The sequence below is a fragment of the Vipera berus genome, assembly GCF_964194415.1.
Source record: "Vipera berus genome assembly, chromosome: 1".
In the NCBI taxonomy this organism is placed as follows: domain Eukaryota; kingdom Metazoa; phylum Chordata; class Lepidosauria; order Squamata; family Viperidae; genus Vipera; species Vipera berus.
The window spans coordinates 141,324,088-141,340,085 of NC_138202.1; the positions used below are offsets into that span (position 1 = coordinate 141,324,088).

The 15,998-nt window shown below is 38.2% G+C and overlaps 1 protein-coding gene across 1 annotated transcript in view; it reads right to left on the reverse strand.

The window, feature by feature from the left end:
• The window catches only part of LRP1B (LDL receptor related protein 1B), a gene marked incomplete at both ends in the record, with an annotated part of 948,262 nt that overhangs the window by 605,713 nt on the left and 326,551 nt on the right, over window positions 1-15,998 (reverse strand).

Consider the following 15,998-nt stretch of genomic DNA (forward strand, 5'->3'; position numbering starts at 1 on the left):
CTATTTTTCTACCACCATTTGCATTTTTCTACTCATTTTCCAATTTTAATAAATGCTTACCAAGAGTAAAAAAAAAACAGCCACTTTCTCTACATATTAACTATGATTTGCAATTGTTTATTTATTTTCCCTTTGAAATGAAACTAATTTGGTCACTGATCTCTTAATTTTCAGAGCCATATCCCCTTCATATTGCAATCTATATGATGTTCAGTATAAATCATTTTGGTTCCCAGCCAACAACATGACATCATCTGCATTAAAAAGACACATGCATTTATTTCTCCAATCAACAAAGTTCTAATGTTGCCATTAACACTTTTAATAAAAATGTATCCATAAATACATTAAACAAGCATGAGGACATCACACATCGTTGTACTTACTCCCTGGCCCATGTTCGGCCATTTGGTAAGTATTTTATTTATTCTCACACATTTTAGTTCCATATGCCACTCTTATCACCATCAGCTACCAGCCCTCAACTTTATAGTCACACAAAATATTTCTATTCATGTCATCCAACACTTTCTATAAGCCAACAAATACACAGAGAATTTTCTTTCTCACATTTATACATTTTTCAACTGCTGAAGAGCAAAAAAAACCTGGCTTGCTTAGCCCTGTAAGACACAAAGCTCCAGAGTAGTTTCCAGTTTTGCAAATTGTCATCATTCACATCCTTTTGATTAGAATTCTTTCAAATATTTTCCGATGTTTACTTAACAAACAAATCCCAAGGACAGCATTTGCATTCATTCTTATTTCCCTTTGTATAGGGAATAATAACAGCAATTATTATTATTATTATTATTATTATTATTATTATTATTATTATTATTATTATTATTATTATTATTATTATTATTATTATTATTATTATTATTATGAAGAAGAAGAAGAAGAAGAAGAAGAAGAAGAAGAAGAAGAAGAAGAAGAAGAAGAAGAAGAAGAAGAAGAAGTAGTTGGAAGGGACCTTGGAGGTCATCTAGTCCAACCCCCTGCTCAGGCAGGAAACCCTATACCATTTCAGGCAAATGGCTGTCCAGTCTCTTCTTAAAAACTTCCAGTGTTGGAGCATTCACCACTTCTGTAGACAGGTTGTTCCACTGGTATTGTTTTAGTAACTTTGAATAGGATATTTAGTTTATAAAGCTTTCTTCTTCTTTTATTACATGGTATGTGTTGGGGAGCCATAGAAATACTTTAAAAAAAAAAATACTCAGAAGTATATGAAGTAGATGATTCAGGATGATTATGCATATCTGTATAAAAATAGCTGGTACTGAAAATTTCTGAACTTTTGATAACAAATGCAATGCAGCATTGTTACAACAATGAGAAGTCACTTGTAGAGGTTTTTTTTTTTTTTTTTAAGACATAGGATTCTGTTCATAATGTAACTTTCAGCTTCCTGAGACTGCTTTGGTGAGTAATCTGATCCATGAATGTAATTTATTGTTCAAATAAAATGATCATTATTTTCTAAATGGAACTTTTTATCTTCTATCAGTGATATTTAGATTCTTCAGTGATATCATCATTAAATTAGCTGCATTAATAGACTGATAAACCGAAGAATAATCAGCTGAAATTACATTTTAATCAAAGGGCAAAAGAGGAAAAAAGATAGGCTGAAATCGTATTAGGAACATCTAATAGCATTCTATTTTTTATTTAATAAAAGTGTACTATGGTAACTCTAAATTGACAACTATTAAAATATAATTTTGCAAAGTAACCTTACCCTTATATAATTGACAGGAATTATAGTACACACAATAGAGGAAAGAAGTCTTAATTTCTTTCACTTATAAGTACATTTCTTCAAACTAAATATATTATGTAAATGCTTGTTCTATCTACCTCAGTTTCTTCTTGTTGCACACATCAAAACAAATGTTTGTATTTCTGCTTATCTTATTCTGAATGCCACAAGTAAAAGTGTAACTGGTTATCCCTTGTGGCCTATCATTTATTCTATATAACAGACATTAAATCTTTTTCAGACACTCTAATGGTATTGTCTGAATGCTGACCTTATGATATCATCAAGTAAACATGAATTACATACTCTGGGAAATAAATGGATTGTGATTCCTAATAACACAGTGGTAAACCCATCCAGCAATCTATACTGTCTGTAATGCAAATTGGCTATCACTTTATACTGTTTTTTCATACATTGACTTAGCAATGTACCAAGGTTTGAGGAACTGTCTACATAATGGAAGCAAGTTCTACTTCCACTGGCATTTCAACATTTCCCCCTATAAGGATGAAGACAAAAAGCAGCGGTTGGTGTTCTATAGTACTGGCACTCTTAATTCAGTATCTGCATCTTGTCCTATAGATATATTGTTGACCTCAGTTATAATTTATTTATTTATTTATTTATTATTGGGACTTATATGCCGTCCTATCTCTCGAAGGACTCAGGGCGGCTAACAACAATAACATATAATAAATACGGAAGTTAAGATAAAATTAAAATTAACGGCCTCTGTACAATAAATTAAAATTAAAATTAAAATAAATTAAGAATTAGAGTTAAAAATTAAAAACATAATTAAAATCCCTGTCAGTCCAGGTCAGCCAGGTGGAAAAGGAGTGTTTTGAGGCCACGGCGAAAGGACTGGAGATCTTGGGCCATCCGAAGCTCATGGGGGAGCTGGTTCCACAGGGCTGGCGCTCCCACAGAGAAGGCCCTCCCCCTGGTGGTCGCCAGCCGACATTGTCTAGCCGACGGTACCCTGAGGAGGCCTTCTCTGTGTGAGCGTACTGGGCGATGGGAATTTGTTCCTGGCAGCAGATGGTCCTGCAAGTATCCCGGTCCTAAGCCATGTAGGGCTTTAAAGGTAAGTACCAGCATCTTAAATCTCACCTGGAGGGCAACCGGTAACCAATGCAGCTCACGCAGGAGGGGTGTAATATGGGAGTATCAGGGTGCTCCCATCACTACCCATGCAGCCGCATTCTGCACCAGCTGAAGCCTCCGGGTGGTCTTTAAGGGCAGCCCCATGTAGAGAGCATTGCAGTAATCTATACGGGAGGTAACGAGTGTGTGGGTGACTGTGCGTAGGGCATCTCGGTCCATAAAGGGGCGTAACTGGCGTACCAGGCGAATCTGGGCAAATGCCCCCCTAGCCACGACTCCAATATGATCTTCAAAACTGAGTTGTGAATCCAGGAGGATGCCTAGATTGCGTGCTCTATCAACGGGAGGTAACATCTCTCCTCCTATAACCAAGGATAGAACCTCTTGGACTAAACGAGATGTCGGTACATAAAGCCACTCAGTCTTGGCCGGGTTGAGCCAGAGCCTGTTCTTTCCCATCCAAATCTGCACCGCTTCCAGGCAACGGGACATCACATTGAGGGCATCACTGGGTTGGTTCAGGGTGGAGACGAAAAGCTGGGTATCATCAGCATATTGATGATACCTCACCCCGAAGCCACGGATGATCTCTCCCAGCGGTTTCATATAGATGTTGAACAGGAGAGGTTAGAGTACCGACCCCTGAGGCACCCCACAACTAAGGGGCCTAGGGGTTGACCTCTGTCCCCCTGCCAACACCGTCTGCGAACGGCCTGAGAGGTAGGAGGAGAACCACCGCAGAACGGTGCCTCCCACTCCCAACCCCTCAAGACGACGCAGCAAGATACCGTGGCCGATGGTATCAAAAGCCGCTGAGAGATCTAATAGGACCAGGACAGAGGAATAACCCCTATCTCGGGCCCGCCAGAGATCATTCACCAGCGCGACCAATGCTGTCTCCGTGCTATACCCGGGCCTGAAACCCAATTGGTACGGATCCAGATATTCAGTTTCCTCTAGAACCAAAGGGAGCTGCCGTGCCACCACGCTCTCAATGACCTTCGCAAGAAAGCGAAGGTTGGAGACAGGACGGAAGTTATTTAAAATAGCTGGGTCCAATGCAGGTTTCTTAAGGAGGGGCCTTACCACCGCCTCTTTCAAGGCGGCAGGGAAGTACCCTTCACTTAGTGAGGCATTGATAACTGCTAGGATCCAGCCTCGTGTAACCTCCCGAGAGGCATAGACCAGCCAGGAGGGACACGGGTCCAACAAACACGTGGCGGCACTTAATTTTTCCATGATCCTGTCCACTTCATCTGGAGTCACAGGATCAAACTAATGATCAGTTAATAGCTGTTTTTAGCTAACATCTTTGCAGAATTTCAAACTGTGCATAAATACCAAGAGAAAATCAGTCTGGTCCCAATTACGGAAAATGCCTGCAACCAGAGGCATCCCATATAAGGAGTGATGTCACAAAAATGAGGAAATGAGCATCATGATGCATTTTAATGAAAAGAAGGACTGGTGGGTGACATGATGGCAGTGTTCCAATAGCTCAGGGGCTGCCACAAAGAAGAGGGAGTCAAGCTATTCTCCAAAGCACCCGAAGGCAGAACAAGAAACAATGGATGGAAATTAATCAAGGGGAGAAGCAACCTAGAACTAAGGAGAAATTTCCTGACAATTAGAACAATTAATCAGTGGAACAAGTTGCCTCCAGAAGTTGTAAGTCAGGGGTGTCAAACTGCTGGCCCATGGGCCGGATGTGTTACGTGGAAGATGCACCCACCCCATTGCGGGCAATGGCAAAACAGTCCCAATATGTCACTTGATGTCACATGACATTGTGACATGTCTGTTGTAAGTGCTCCAACACTGGAGTTTTTAAAGAAGAGATTGGACAACCATTTGTCTGAAATGGTATAAAGTTTCCTGCCTGAGCAAGGGGATTCAACTAGAAGACCTCCAAGGTCCCTTCCAACTCTGTTATTCTGTTGTGATGTCACATTTCAATCCTCAACATTTGCACTTGTTTTATGACATTTGATAGAAGTATATAAGTCATGTGAAGTGTATACAGTAAGTCATGTTTGGCAACATTACAATACACATTTTCACATGTCTTCATTTACTTTTCCTATCTACACCCCCCACCCCCAACCCGTTCTTCATGAATCCCTATACTGAAAATAACTTAATACTTCTTGGGGCATGGTTAAATTGATCTCCCACCCTAATCAGTTTTTGAGTATGTCCTTCCTCTTATAAGGCTCAGTCCTATGTCATATTGCTCAGCTGATGCAAACTACTTAAGGAAAAATATGAAAAAAATGAGATAATCACAAAAAAGCCATTTCCATGTCTCAATGTACGCTCATCTGTCCTCTTTCCAATCCTTCCTCTCTTATGACTAGAAGAAAGCTTCCTTTTAATTCTGACTGCTTGCACAGAAATAAGGATAATGGAATCCATACTAGTTAATAATTCTAAAAAAGTTGGCTTGTTTTGAAACTGAATACAGTAGTTAAATAAAACAAGGTTATATTTAAGGGGGGGGGAGTGAAACTATATATTACCTAAGCCTTTATGCCCCTTGAATTCATTCCAAAATGTTGTATCTACTGAAAAATAATAATTGTTCTGGGAATCTAAATCCATAGTTTGAGAACATGCCATCATTTATTTCTCACTTCATCTTAATTATCTGGCTCATATAACACAAAGCAATACGTAGACTGTCTTCTGCCCACGGAATATGCTTGATGCTGTCCACACCAATATTTAGCAAACATCCAAGATAATTTATTTAGAACACTTGTTATAATACCAGCAGCATATGGAATTCCTGGATCAGCTTTTAAATATTCAATTTTAGAGTTGTGAGAATAGATGAGGACAGGTGAGCAATTGAAACTACAAGCAGATGTTCAGGTGATTAATCAATTGTTTCAATAAGGAGGAATGCTAGTTGGAAATGTTCTAAGCTCTCTAGAATATTTACTGGGGGGGAAATGGAAATCTCTGTAGAAGATCATAAGTATTGGCTAGTAAGGGGAGGGCATTAACATTCTAAAATTAAAGACATATAAAGTGGCTTTTAAAATCTCTTCAAGGCAGTTTGTGCAGGTATTTGGATTTCAGATCTTCCTTTTTTCAAAGTGACTGAAAATAAAGAGAGGTACATTATTCCCCTTCTACAGCTCATTAGCTTTTGAAGCACACATCTGCATCATAAAAAGAAAGGGGAAAAATAATAGAGCCTGTAGCTGAACTGCATTCAGTGAGATTTGAAGAATTAAAATCTAGCAGGCCATCTTAATGCCATATGTTTTAAAAATGACATATTCACAAAGGATTAATGACAGAATCAAAGAGATTTCTTGATAAACTAGTGCTTTGGTCTATGTGACATTCTGTCTTGCTTGAAGCAACCAGTCAATCAGGAAGTTTCAGGTAAAGGTAGTGACTTCAACAACAATTCATTCTAAAGTAAAAAAGGAAAAAAAAACCAGCAAGATTTTACAGGTTTAAAGAAAAGAATAGTATTTCATTTGCATAGAAATATAAATCATGTGCTAAGAACAAACACTGCAGTACTAATGGCTAATTCTTCTAAATGCACAATTGCAAAGAGCATGTAGGTCATTTAAGAGTGGGTCACAGATGTATGGACATCAGTTGACTTCTTTTCATTACCAAACACCTTATGGCTCAAGAAAACTCTATGCCAGAGACTCCCAATCTCGGTAACTTTAAGACATGTGGACTTCAACTCCCAGAATTTCCAGTCAGCCATGCTGGCTAGGGAATTCTGGGAGTTGAAGTCTACATTTTTTAAAGTTGTCAAGATTGGGAACCCCTGATCTATGCAATGATTTGATTTGAAAATGCTAGTTGTGACATGATTTCAAAGTATTTTCTATGGTTAAATATCTGGAATAATTCATTCATCTCTACCAGTGATACTTGAATTCTTCAACTATTCAAGAGACTTATGTGAATCAAACTTGGACAAAATTATTTATCCTCTTTCTTTAAAGATATTTACTGAAACATGACCTGTGATTAAGGTTCAGAGTTAGTTCTAATTTTGCATGTTGCAAAGGATGTGCACTTGATACCCCCTTAAAAAAATCTAGATTTGAAAAATGAAATTAATAATGAGATTATTGATTCTGTTTACAATGGTACAAACTCAAACACATAAGACATCCGGTTTGGTATAGTGCAAGGGTAGGCAACCTCGGCTCTTTTATGACTCGTGGACTTCAACTCCCAGAGCTGACTCAGGGAGCCGAGGTTGCCTACCCCGGTATAGTGGTTAAGGCATCAGGCTAGAAACTAGGAGACTATGAATTCTAGTCCTGCCTTTGCCATGAAGGTAACTGGGAGATATTGGGCTAGTCATTCTTTCTCAGCTCTAGGAAGAATGAGTCAATGGCAAGCCACTTCTGAATCTTGCCAAGAAAACTGCAAGGAGTTGTCCAGGCAGATATTCAGGACTCAACACTTACTGGAAGGCACTGACACAAACCTAATCTCTTTAATCATCTGCTATTGACCAGGGAATTACTACATATTTTTGGTGAAAGGCCACAGCTACTTTTCTTTATCCTGTCCATACAACTTATTGCAAACAAGTATAGTATTTTCAAAGATAACATACCCATCTAATAGCATGCAGAAGATAATTTCTGCTGGATCTCCCATCACCTCTTTCTCTTCATCATAACTTCTGAGCAAAAATCATCTTGGACCAAAGACATGCGCAAGGATATCATCAGGGCAGGAATCCTCATTACACTGATTTTTATTATCAAGTCATAGTCATCAAGTCAAAGTCAACTCTTAGCAACCACTTAGATTTTCTCAATGACAATCTGTCCCTAACCTGAATCCTTCAGGTTTCACCTCATTACATATCCACTTATTCATATATTCAGGCACTGAACAGGATCATTGTAAAAAGCTCTACTCCCAAACTATGTGCATTTATTTTAAAATCAGGGCAGACTGAAAGCTCAATTTCTCTCCACCCTCCAATGTCTGTTCAATGTATCTATTGTGAATTTATGAAGAGGTACTGTAGTGCTACAATCCTCTAAAATGGCTTGACATCACAAAAAAGGATGCCCTAAATAGAGATATGGGTAGAGCTTGCCTCTGAATTACAGGGTGATAATATAGAGAAAATTTCATATAGAAAAGTGAGTGTGAATATCAATATGCTTCTCATAAATGGATAGTTTTCACGGGGACTCAGTTCTTCCTGAGGGCTATAAGAACAAATCTGAACACTTACAAATCATAGACAAATTACACCCTTGCCCTATGTGATACGTTAACCTTGATTTGCCACCATTCTTCAATTTTGTGTAATGCCTAATAAGCATGCACCGAAAAGCAGGGGGAAATGAGCATGGCTCTAGCTAAACAACAGTGAATATTAACTGAAAGCCTGCTATATACAAAGCTGTGACAGCTGTACTGTCATCATGCCAATTAAGTTTGCTGAAGCAAATCTGAGTTTTAGCCACAGGAGAATTGCTTGTTGCTGAGTCAGCTGTAGCCTGATGAGTATTACCAAATAAATTCTCTATTGCAGAATCAACCTAATCCTAGAGGTCAGATGCCACGTTTAGCTATTGTCCAAGATAGAAAATGAGAGTGCCAAAGATCACCTTCTAACAGATTCAGTCACAATTTCGCTTATTTGTCTTGATCTAGAGTAATGTATGAAATACAGTAAGGTCTGTAATCTGCACTCTTCAGGCAGAAATCAGGTGTTCAGTTCAGCCCTCCTACTCTACTGAGCCTCCACGCTATCAGCCCCCTCTACCGCAAAGATCCTGCAGGAGAAGGGCAGTGTGGACAACCGTGGGATCTGGCAGGGTGAGAGCTGTGAACCATAAACCCAAAGCTTTAGCTGTGTCCCTGCATAACAGATACAGTGCCCATGCTGACTTTAACAGGGACATTAAGGAAACAGGTCAAGGTAGTTGTGATGATAACTCAAATAAGCAGGGGACCATGGTCCGAGATGAACTTGTTTTTGACAGGGAGAAGTGTGAATCAGGTATTACACATCAGTCATGCAAGAAAAGAAAGGTACCCAAAAAGAGAAGCCACTTTCTGGTTGGTGATTCAATTATAAGGGATGTAAATTTAGGAAAGGATACAGAGGTTTCAAAAGAGGTCAGGTGTCTTCCAGGTGCTACTGCCAGTAGGGACAAGAAGCGTATTTTCAAAATAGTCAACAATGCCAGCAAAGACTGTGATGTGGATGCCATTGTACACATTGGCACTAACGATCTGTCCCAAAACGATGTACTCTCTGTGCAGAATGATTTCTAGAGCTTGGGGCAGGAACTCAGCAGAATAGGCTGTAGGCTCACTTTTTCAGAGGTCTTACCAGTGTATAAGGAGTAAAATGGAAAAGGCCAGCGTATAGCAGAATTTAATATGTGGCTAAAGGAGTGGTGTAAAGAAGAAGGCTTTGGTTATATTAGTCACGATGTCTGTAGCTGGTCCAATGAAAAAATGTACAAAAGAGATGGTCTGCATCCATCCAAGAAAGGGACTGAGTTACTTGGCAATAAATTCACAGCTTTTCTGGAGGAATATTTAAACTAAACAACGGGGACAGTGAGTTAATTGATACAGAACATCACTGTCCCCAGCAATCTAAGAAAATAGGGGAACTCAGGCACTACACAAGTTATGTAGCAAGTAATCACAGGGTCAGTCATAAAGGACTCAAATGTCTGTACACCAATGCACAGAGTATGAACAGTAAGCAGGGTGAACTAGAAATTCAGGTAAATGAGGGCGGATATGATATTGTTGCCATTAGGGAAACATGGTGGGACGAAACCCACAAATGGAACACACAGCTAGAGGGATTTAAATTATTTAAAAGAAACAGACTAAACAAAAGAGGAGGTGGAGTTGCTCTATATATAAGAAATAACTTTATCTCTACAGAAATAGAGCACAACAATGATGAAAACTGTAAACTTGAATGTATTTAGGTCAATATAAAAGGGGGGAAATGACATTGCCATAGGTGTATACTATAGGCCGCCCAACCAAGCAGAGGAAATAGATGAACTTTTTGCTAGTCAGTTAACTAAGGTATCTAGGATGCACATCACAATAATAATGGGGGATTTTAACTACCCTGATATCAACTGGGAGACAAATTCTGCACCAAGTGGAAGATCTAACAGATTCCTGACAAACCTAGCAGACAACGTTCTCTCCCAAAAAGTAGAGAAGGGAACTAGGGGATTAGCCATATTGGATTTAATTCTCACTAACAGAGATGAAATAATAGAAAGTGTCGAAGCCACAGGAACCTTGGGGGGAAGCGATCATTCAATATTGGAATTCAACATTATGGAAGCACAAGCAATAGAATACAGCCAAACTAGAGTCTTGGACTTTAAAAGAGCTAATTTCAATAAACTTAGAGAGACCTTGGGAAGAATTCCATGGATGAGAATCCTAAAGGGGAAAACAACTCAAGAAGCTTGGGAAATTTTGAAAAGTGAGATAATAAAGGCCCAGTCTAGCACAATACCAACAAAGAAGAAAAATAACAGCTTTCAAAAGAAACCATGGCTGCATATATAACTCTCTGGTAAACTGAAAGATAAAAAGGACAAGTATAAGAAGTGGAAAGAGGGGCACATAACTAAGTCAGAATATCAGCAAACAGCCCGTGCCTGCAAAGATGAAGTGAGGGAAGCTAAGGCTCAAAATGAACTAAGGCTTGTAACCAAAGTCAAAAATAACAATAAAAAGCTTCTTTCAACATATAAAAAACAAGAAAAAAGTTAAGGAAATAATTGGTTCATTAGTGGGGGAAAGTCACAAGAAGGTGACAAGCAACAGGGAGAAAGCAGAACTATTTAACTCATTTTTTGCATCTATCTTTATACAAAGGGGGGGAAAAACAGTCCAACCTACCAAAACCAGTGCCATAAAACACAGAATAGAAACGCAAGTTAAGATAGGAAAGAAAATGGTTAGTGAGCACCTGTCCAGCCTAGACAAGTTCAAATCACCAGGACCAGATGGATTACACCCCAAGGTTCTCAAGGAACTGGCAGATGTGATCTCAGAACCACTGAACTATATTTTTGAAAGATCCTGCAGCACTGGGGAACTACCAGAGGACTGGAAGAGAGCTGATGTAGTTCCCATATTCAAAAAAGGGAAAAAAATAGATCCAGGAAACTACAGACTTATCAGCCTGACCTCAATACCTGGGAAGATTCTGGAAAAGATAATCAAACAACAAATCAGTGAACACCTTGATGCGAACAAAGCTATCACTAAAAGCCAACATGGGTTTGTCAAAAACAGATCATGCCAGACAAATCTTATTGCATTCTTTGACCAAGTGACAAAACTAGTGGACCAGAGGAATGCTGTAGATATAATTTCCTTGGACTTCAGTAAGGCATTTGATAAAGTAGATCACAACCTACTACTTGATAAGATAGAAAAATGTGGGTTAGATGGCATCACCACCAGATGGATTTGTAGCTGGCTGACAGGCTGCACTCAGCGTGTGGTCCTCAATGGAACTGCATCTACATGGAAGGAAGTGTGTAGTGGGGTGCCCCAGGGCTCTGTTCTGGACCCAGTGCTCTTCAACATCTTCATCAACGATTTGGATGAAGGGATAGATGGGGAACATCAAATTTGCAGATGACACCAAGCTGGCAGGAATAGCCAATACTCCAGAATATAGGCTTAAGATACAGGAGGATCTGGACAGACTCGAACACTGGGCACTATCTAACAAAATGAAATTCAGTTGTGAAAAAAGTAAGGTTCTACATTTAGGCAGGAAAAATTAAATGCACAGGTATAGTATAGGTGGTACCTTGCTCAATAGTAGTAACTCTGAGAGAGATCTCAGACTCCTAGTGGACAATCACTTAAATATGAGCCAGCAGTGTGCTACAGCTGCCAAAAAAGCCAACACAGTGCTAGGCTGCATTAACAGAGGCATAGAATCAAGATCACGTGAAGTACTAATACCACTTTACAATGCCTTGGTAAGGCCACACCTGGAATACTGCATCCAGTTTTGGTCACCACGATATAAAAAAGATGTCGAGACTCTAGAAAGAGTACAGAGAAGAGCAACAAAGATGATTGGGGGACTGGAGGCTAAAACATATAGGGAACAGTTGCTGGAATTGGGTATGTGTAGTTTAACAAAGAGAAGAGTGAGGGGTGACATGATAGCAGTGTTCCAATATCTCAGGGGCTGCCACAAAGAAGAGGGAGTCAAGCTATTCTCCAAAGCACCTGGAAGCAGGACAAGAAGCAATGGATGGAGAGAAGCAACCTAGAACTAAGGAGAAACTTCCTGACAGTTAGAACAACTAACCAGTGGAGCAACCTGCCTCCAGAAGTGGTGAATGCTCCAACACTGGAAGTTTTTAAGAACAGACTGGCCAGCCATTTGTCTGAAATGGTATAGGGTTTCCTGCCTGAGCAGGGGGTTGGACTAAATGACCTCCAAGGTCCCTTCCAACTTCAACTACTTCTTCTTCTTCTTCTTCTTCTTCTTCTTCTTCTTCTTCTTCTTCTTCTTCTTCTTCTTCTTCTTCTTCTTCTTCTTCTTCTTATTATTATTATTATTATTATTATTATTATTATTATTATTATTATTATTATTATTATTATTATGATTATGATTATGATTATGATTATGATTATGATTATTATTATTATGATTATGATTATGATTATTATTATTATTATTATTATTATTATTATTATTATTATTATTATTATTGTAATGGTTGCACTATTTTTTAAAAAGGGCTTCTTTTGTAAAATTAGCCTAAATAAAAATCAGAGTGATTAACACTTGTAACTAAATGTTGATCAGATATTGGTTTGGCCACTGTACATTTTATGTTAGATCTGTCCTAATTTACGATTAAAGATCTGCATTTTTCAAAGAGGTACAAAAGTGTGCTGTATTAGAAACAAACAGCTAAGTTTGCATTTTTAAGGAAATATTTAGAGATGCTGTAACAATCACATGAAAGGGTCTAGAGCATCTAGCCACATCATAATTTTTGAATTATTATTCTTATGTAGTCAGAGTTCTAACATTCATAGCAGTGCTGCCACTTTATAAAAGCCTAAGAAATTTAATTTCCATTATTTATCCTAGGCTTGGTATGGTTCCCCACCTGTTTAAGCTTGAAATGCAGAGGTCAGTAGAAATACTGTAATGTAGCAGAATCCTGTGCTATCATTTTATGCTTGATTCAAAGAGAATCTTAGTTTAACCGTTTTGCAAACTTGCATGCAACTGCCAGGATCGTCAAATTAAATAAAAATAATTTATTTTTTTAAAGATGAAAACAACTAAAATCTTGCAAAAGGGCTAAGTCTCATGAGATTTTAGTATTCCCAGCCAAAGTCCTGTGGAATTTGTGCAGCAATGTTAAAGTCTTGAACTATTTGGTAATCATCATGATGATATTGTCATCATCATCATCTTTGGAAAGACTCAATCAGTGGATAAAACTATACCAAATCCATTCTAAAGATCTATAATGGCTGATGGTGCAACTTTGACAACCCTGAGAGATAAATACACCTTTGCAGCATCCCATGGTCATATGATCAAAATTTGGACTCTTGGCAACTAGCTTGTATTTATGACAGTTACAGCATCCTGTGCCCATGTGATCATTTTTTGCGACCTTCTGACAAGAAAAGTCAATGGGGAAGCCAGATTCACTTAATAACCATGGTAAAAAAAGGTCATAAATTGGGTCAAAACTCACTTAACAACTGTTGCTTAGCAATGGAAATTTGGTGCTCAATTGTGATCATAACTTAGGATATTTGTATGGTGTACCAACTAGGCCACACTTTTAACACAATTTAACACATATAACGTAAAATAAATGTATAACTGGCTATATCAGAACTATAAAGAATGTATTGATGACTAGAATGATATCTTTTGATCTTGTATTAGTACAATATTAACTGTCTCGGGAAATTAGCAATTCACAAAATCTCTTATCATTTCCTATAGGCAGTTATGAGACAATCAAAATGTGCTGCTTTTTCCATTTCCAAATAGAGTAACAAAAAATAACTATTTGGAAAGAAATTAAGTCATCAGCCTTGCTACCTGTAAAACATGTCACTGTGGGGAAAAAAGGTTACTGTACAGTTCATTCCTAATTCAACCATAAAATGGAGTTCAACTTATAAATAAAAGCTAATGAAATAGACGTGTCCTTTTTCAGGTACGGGTAAAACCTGATTGAAATGTAAATTTAAAACAAAATGTCCAAGTGTCATAGTAAATAATAAAAAATTATAGCCAAGTGAAAAGTCATCCACAGATTTTGCATACTTATAAAGCAGCCTTTTCAAATAAGTGAAATGAAAAACTGAGGTTTTTTTTCTAATGGTAAGAAAATGTGAACAGCATAAAAGGTCTTAATATTTGAGATGGGACTTCTCTGTTGGGTTTCTGCATATTTTAATTTTTGCATACTGTTTATTCAATGAAGTCCTCAAAATGTTGCCTCAGACACAAAAAGTCTGAAACCGAGCTGCTGCTATACTCATCTTCATCTTTCAAACACTCAAAACATAAGTTAGGTTAAAATGATTATCATGCATTTTACTGGGCTGGTAGAAACCTGCTGTTTTGTGGTATTCCAATTAATTATGTCCCCTTGATTTTTTATATAGCATGCTGTGGTACAAATACTCCATATGTTCTAATTAATTGTATTTAGAAAGGGGAAAGTGCTAATTCAAGAAAAAAATTTACATTTTGAAAACTAAGAAACAGAAGGACTGAAATACCACGGCAAGAATTTTGATCAATGTTAGAACAATTTTCTGTAATTGATTTCACAGATAAAGATAGTTCACTCATGTCATCAAAATTCACTATTAGTCAATTCTCACATGGCATTTGGAAAGTTTGCCATGAGGAGCTCCTTGTATATTAATTTCTCAAAGCAAAAAAAGAGATTTAATTTCTTATAAATGTATATTGATATAAATAGCAGGTAATACAGTGTGGAACACACTCAAGTGATTTATTCTATATCATAGTAATTTTTCCCAGGGAATTGGACTGGTTCTCTGTTTTTAGTCTCTCATTTGCCCGTAGTTATACCATATTGCCTAATCCTCCTCTTATTTCAGATATTATTTTCTCCTCAGACTGAGATATCTTGAAAAATGTCAGCCATGGTAAAATGACATACTTTTCCCTGTTAATCTGTGTTTACCCCTGTGTTAAACTCTCTTTTTATCTACCTGCTAATCTAAAATGGACCTTGATCAACTGCTTGGCATTTCATTTTATTCTCAGAAAATCTAGATATTCTTTGAGACTGCAAAGAAGAAAGTCTTGGAGTAGTTTGGTCTAGTGATTAAGGCACCAGGCTAGAAACAAGAGACTGTGTGTTCTAGTCTGCTTTAATATGAAAGCCAATTGGGTGACCTTGGGCCAGCCACTGTCTTTTAGCCCAATTCACCTCACAGGGTTGCTGTTGTGGGGACAGTAGGAGAGAGGTTTGTTGATCTGTTGGCCGCCTTGAGTTATTAAAAAAATAATAATAAAGATGGGATATAAAAATTAAATAAGAATATTTATTTATTTATTTATTTTATTGAATTTGTATACCGCCCTATTCCCGTAGGACTCAGGGCGGTTTACAGGGCAGTTAAAACCATGAAATACAAAAAATTAAAATCAATTAAAACAATTAAATTAAATTCAAGCCCCAAGAGTAAATCTAAAACCCAGTTAAATTAACAACCCCACAGTCTGGACCAAACAGATCAAAGAGCCAAGTTTTCAGGTCCCGGCGAAATGAGCAAAGGTCGGGAGCAGTCCTAAGTTCCGTGGGTAGTTGGTTCCATAGGGCAGGCGCACCCATAGAGAACGCCCTTCCTCTGGGAATAACCCGCCGGCATTCATTAACCGGCGGTACCCTGAGAAGGCCCTCCCTGTGGGGGCGCACAGGACGATGGGAAGATGATGCCGGCAACAGGTGTTCTCTTAGATAGTCTGGACCCAAGCCATTTAGGGCTTTATAGGTCATTACCAACACCTTGAATCTCACCCAGAGGGCAACTGGAAGCCAATGTAGCT